This window comes from Heterodontus francisci, chromosome 40 (assembly GCF_036365525.1).
Source record: "Heterodontus francisci isolate sHetFra1 chromosome 40, sHetFra1.hap1, whole genome shotgun sequence".
NCBI lineage: Eukaryota > Metazoa > Chordata > Chondrichthyes > Heterodontiformes > Heterodontidae > Heterodontus > Heterodontus francisci.
Genome location: NC_090410.1, coordinates 107,207 through 113,206, shown reverse-complemented (window position 1 = coordinate 113,206; position 6,000 = coordinate 107,207).

The following is a 6,000-nucleotide window of genomic DNA, read 5'->3' as shown; positions in this document are numbered from 1 at the left end:
GACTTGGTTGAGGGAAGGGCAGGATTGGCAGCTAAATGTTCCAGGATTTAGAAGATTCAGGCGGGATAGAGGGGGATGTAAAAGGGGTGGGGGAGTTGCATTACTGGTTAAGGAGAATATCACAGCTGTGCTGCGGGAGGACACCTCAGAGGGGTCATGCAGCGAGGCAATATGGGTGGAGCTCAGGAATATGAAGGGTACAGTCACGATGTTGAGGGTTTACTACAGGCCTCCCAACAGCCAGCGGGAGGTAGAGGAGCAGATATGTAGACAGATTTTGGAAAGATGTAAAGGTAACAGGGTTGTGGTGGTGGGTGATTTTAACTTCCCCTATATTGACTGGGACTCACTTAGAGCTAGGGGCTTGGATGGGGCAGAATTTGTGAGGAGCATCCAGGAGGGCTTCTTGAAACTGTATGTAGATCGTCCAACTGGGGATGGGGCCATTTTGGACCTGGTATTGGGGAATGAGCCTGGCCAGGTGGTCGAAGTTTCAGTGGGGGAGTATTTCGGGAACAGTGACCATAATTCCCTAAGTTTTAAGGTACTTGTGGATAAGGATAAGAGTAGTCCTCGGGTGAAGGTGCTAAATTGGGGGAAGGCTCTTCTTTTTCTTTCTTTTGGGCCTCCTTATCTCGAGAGACAATGGATACGCGCCTGGAGGTGGTCAGTGGTTTGTGAAGCAGCGCCTGGAGTGGCTATAAAGGCCAATTCTGGAGTGACAGGCTCTTCCACAGGTGCTGCAGAGAAATTTGTTTGTTGGGGCTGTTGCACAGTTGGCTCTCCCCTTGCGCCTCTGTCTTTTATCCTGCCAACTACTAAGTCTCTTCGACTCGCCACAATTTAGCCCTGTCTTTATGGCTGCCCGCCAGCTCTGGCGAATGCTGGCAACTGACTCCCACGACTTGTGATCAATGTCACACGATTTCATGTCGCGTTTGCAGACGTCTTTATAACGGAGACATGGACGGCCGGTGGGTCTGATACCAGTGGCGAGCTCGCTGTACAATGTGTCTTTGGGGATCCTGCCATCTTCCATGCGGCTCACATGGCCAAGCCATCTCAAGCGCCGCTGACTCAGTAGTGTGTATAAGCTGGGGATGTTGGCCGCTTCAAGGACTTCTGTGTTGGAGATATAGTCCTGCCACCTGATGCCAAGTATTCTCCGAAGGCAGCGAAGATGGAATGAATTGAGACGTCGCTCTTGGCTGGCATACGTTGTCCAGGCCTCGCTGCCGTAGAGCAAGGTACTGAGGACACAGGCCTGATACACTCGGACTTTTGCTAATTATAACAATATTAGGCAGGAACTGAAGAATTTAGATTGGGGGCGGCTGTTTGAGGATAAATCAACATCTGACATGTGGGAGTCTTTCAAACGTCAGCTGATTAGAATCCAGGACCAGCATGTACCTGTGAGGAAGAAAGACAAGTTTGGCAAGTTTCGGGAAGCTTGGATGACACGGGATATTGTGAGCCTAGTCAAAAAGAAAAAGGAAGCATTTGTAAGGGCTGGAAGGCTAGGAACAGATGAAGCACTTGAGGAATATAAATACAGTAGGAAGGAACTTAAGCAAGGAGTTAGGAGGGCTAAAAGGGGTCATGAAAAGTCATTGGCAAACAGGATTAAGGAAAAGGGTCCAGGGAAAGGGTCGGCCCACTCAAGGACAGAGATGGGAATCTATGTGTGGAGCCAGAGAAAATGGGCGAGGTGCTAAATGAGTACTTTGCATCAGTATTCACCAAAGAGAAGAACTTGGTGGATGATGGGCCTAGGGAAGGGAGCGTAGATAGTCTCAGTCATCTCATTATCAAAAAGGAGGAGGTGTTGGGTGTCTTGCAAAGCATTAAGGTAGATAAGTCCCCAGGGCCTGATGGGATCTACCCTAGAATACTGAGGGAGGCAAGGGAAGAAATTGTTAGGGCCTTGACAGAAATCTTTGCATCCTCATTGGTGACAGGTGAGGTCCCAGAGGACTGGAGAATAGCCAATGTTGTGCCTTTGTTTAAGAAGGGTGGCAAGGTTAATCCAGGAAATTATAGGCTGGTGAGCTTTACGTCAGTGGTAGGTAAACTATTAGAGAGGATTATTCAGGACAGGATATACTCCCATTTGGAAACAAATGAACTTATTAGCGAGAGACAGCATGGTTTTGTGAAGAGGAGGTCGTGTTTCACTAATTTGATTGAGTTTTTTGAGGAAGTGACAAAGATGATTAATGAAGGAAGGGCAGTGGGTGTTATCTATATGGACTTTCGTAAAGCCTTTTGACAAGGTCCCTCATGGCAGACTGGTACAAAAGGTGAAGTCACACGGGATCAGAGGTGAGCTGGCAAGATGGATACAGAACTGGCTCGGTCCTGGAAGACAGAGGGTAACAGTGGAAGGGTGCTTTTCTGAATGGAGGGATGTGACTCGTGGTGTTCCGCAGGGATCAATGCTAGGACCTCTGCTGTTTGTAGTATATATAAATGATTTGGAGGAAAATGTAGCTGGTCTGATTAGTAAGTTTGCGGACGACACAAAGGTTGGTGGAGTTGCGGATAATGATGAGGATTGTCAGAGGATACAGCAGGACGTAGATCGGTTGGAGACTTGGGCGGAGAAATGGCAGATGGAGTTTAATCCAGACAAGTATGATGTAATGCATTTTGGAAGGTCTAATGCAGGTGGGAGGTATACAGTAAATGGCAGAACCCTTAGGAGTATTGACAGGCAGAGAGATCTGGGCGTACAGGTCCACAGGTCACTGAAAGTGGCAACGCAGGTGGATAAGGTAGTCAAGAAGGCATACGGCATGCTTGCCTTCATCGGTCGGGGCATAGAGTATAAAAATTGGGAAGTCATGTTGCAGCTGTACAGAACCTTAGTTAGGCCACACTTAGAATATTGCGTGCAATTCTGCTCGCCACACTACCAGAAGGACGTGGAGGCTTTGGAGAGGGTACAGAGGAGGTTTACCAGGATGTTGCCTGGTCTGGAGGGCATTAGCTATGAGGAGAGATTGGAAAAACTCGGATTGTTTTCACTGGAACGACGAAGGTGGAGGGTTGACATGATAGAGGTTTACAAAGTTATGAGCGGCATGGACAGAGTGGATAGTCAGAAGCTTTTTCCCAGGGTGGAAGAGTCAGTTACTAAGGGACATAGGTTTAAGGTGCGAGGAGCAAAGTTTGGAGGGGATGTGCGAGACAAGTTTTTTACACAGAGGGTGGTGAGTGCCTGGAACTTGCTGCCAGGGGAGGTGGTGGAAGCAGATACGATAGCGACGTTTAAGAGACATCTTGACAAATACATGAATAGGAAGGGAATAGAGGGATATGGGCCCCGGAAGTGCAGAAGGTGTTAATTTAGGCAGGCATCAAGATCGGCGCAGGTTTGGAGGGCCGAATGGCCTGTTGCTGTGCTGTACTGTTCTTTGTTCTTTGTAACCTCTGCAAAAAAAAACCTAGTCCTGAAACAAAGGGGAACAATTAGGCTGCTTTTAAATTTAATTTTAATTGACCCACTGGGTTTGAAACAATTGCAGCTTTTTTAAGTTTTTAAAGTTTAAATTTAAATGGTCCCATGGGAAGCCCGATCTGTGCATTTGTGGCCCTGCAAAATAACCTGTTTGCCATGGTAACAGAGCCCTACCCCATGCTGGGTCACCCCAAGTCCATCAACAAACAAACAGTAAAATCACCCAGTCCTGGGACATTAATGGGTTGCTTTAGCTCCCCAGCGCCACTGTGTGGTAGGTCCTTGTAACAGCAATACATTTATATTCTAAATTTAAAATGCAGAAGTGAGGAGGGATTGAATGATAATTAATATTAACCTGCCTATCTAAGAGGGGGGATTTAATTATAATTATAATTAAAACTGACCTGCCTATCTAAGAGATCTGTAACCCTACACCCATTACACTCAGGTGTTAATTTAAAACTTTGGTTTATTTGTTACATAATTATTTGGGAATGGAATGGGAATTGGATGTATTCCTGGGGGTGAAGGGCCCGCAAGTTTGGTATTGGGGTGTGAGCTTAGGCACGACTGTTCCCCAGTAGAGACCCTGGCAGCACAGGCCAGATGGCCTTGAAAGTGCAGAATTTAATTTTCTTATGTCTTGTTTAATGGCACGCGCCATGTCTGTGTATCGACCAGCTGAACTTGGATTCTGTTGCCTATAAGGCATTTATTTTTTGGCACTGCTTGGACAGTCACAACGGACGGGGGGCTTTTAGGGTTAAGTTTAGGTTTGGAGGCGGGTTAGAGTTACAGCTAGGATTACGTGTTGGAGTTAGGCTTAGGGTTAAGTGTTGGAGTTGGGGCTGTGGTCGGGGCTTTAGGCTTTGGAGTTAAGCCTTAAGGTTGGGTCTGGATCTAGGGGCAAGAGTTACATTGATGTTATGGGGGGTTGGGCTAGGGTTGGGGCTGGGGTCGGGTCGTTGGTTTTGGGGTTAGATTTTAGGGTCCTGGCTGGGTCTGGGGCGGGGGTTACATGAGTGTTGTGGGGATTGGGGTTAGGGCTAGGGCTGGTGTTGGGGTCAGGGTTTTGGGCCTAAGGGCAGGGCCTTCGGTTTAGGTCTTTGGGTTCAGGGGTAGGGGGTATTAGGGCCTTGGGTTGTCGCGCAGTCTGTTATAACAAGTGGTAGTCTTGTAGTTGGCCTATCCCGTGGCTGTGGGTTCTCCATTTCCCTCAGGAAATTGGACTTGATATGTCTGAGGAATCTTTTTGTGTAGGGGTTTAACTTAACCACAACCTCCAGCTGTGAGAGCGCGATCAACTGAGCCACAGCTGACATTAAAATAAAGTGCAAAAATATTGGATGATTTGATGAAACTTGTGCTTCACATGAACAAAGAACAAAGAACAAAGAAAATTACAGCACAGGAACAGGCCCTTCGGCCCTCCAAGCCTGCGCCGATCCAGATCCTAAATCTAAACCTGTCGCCTATTTTCTAAGGGTCTGTATCTCTTTGCTTCATGCCCATTCATGTATCTGTCTAGATACATCTTAAAAGATGTTATCATGCCCGCGTCTAACACCTCCGCTGGCAATACGTTCCAGGCACCCACCACCCTCTGCCACTAACAGCAGGTTAATGTAAATCATGCACAAACCACTCATTGGGGGAAACCAGGACTTGGGGCTATCACTACAAGATAGTAACCAATAAATCCAATAAGGAATTCAAGAGAAACTCCTTTACCTGGGGAATGGTGAAAATGTAGAACTCATTATCATATTAGCAGTGGAAAAGAATAGAAAGCTATGCTGACAGGATTGGCTGAAGAAGGGTGATTGGATGAAGAAGGGTGGGAGGAGGCTCATGTGGAGCATAAATACTGGCATGGATTGTTTTTTTAAAATATCATTCATTGAGCATCACTGGCAAGGCCAGTATTTATTACCCATCCCGAAGTGCCCTCGAGAAGCTGGTGGCGAGCCAACTTCCTGAATACAGCTGAGAGGTTTGTGAGGCTAATTCAGAAGACATTGAAGAGTCAACCACATAACTTTGGTTCTGGAGTCACAGAGAGACCAGACTGAGTAAGAACGGTAGATTTTCTTATCGAAAGGGCATGAGTGAACCAGATGGTTTTTTTTGTGACAATCATAGTCACTATCGCTGATAATTCAAAATGTATTTAATTATCAGAATTTTGAACTCCCCTGTGGTTACGGTGGGATTTGAACTGACAATTTCCAATCATTAGTCCAGGCATTCTGGGTTACTTTCAGCAGTAGGCTACCATACCCATATTCTGACCAAATGGCCTGTTTACGTGCAGCAAATTCTATGGAAAAATCACAATCAGAATTCAAACTGTGTTAAAATACCGCTACGTAGAATGTTTGGACTGAGATACAATGATGAACAGTCACTTATGCAGTTTCTATATATCGTGTAGGTATGTCGTAAAACTACGGATACATGCCGGAGCCTTACTGAATGCATCATTTATCTGGGAGGTGGTTTCCATCGATTAATGTTCCAGAATAAACTATTCC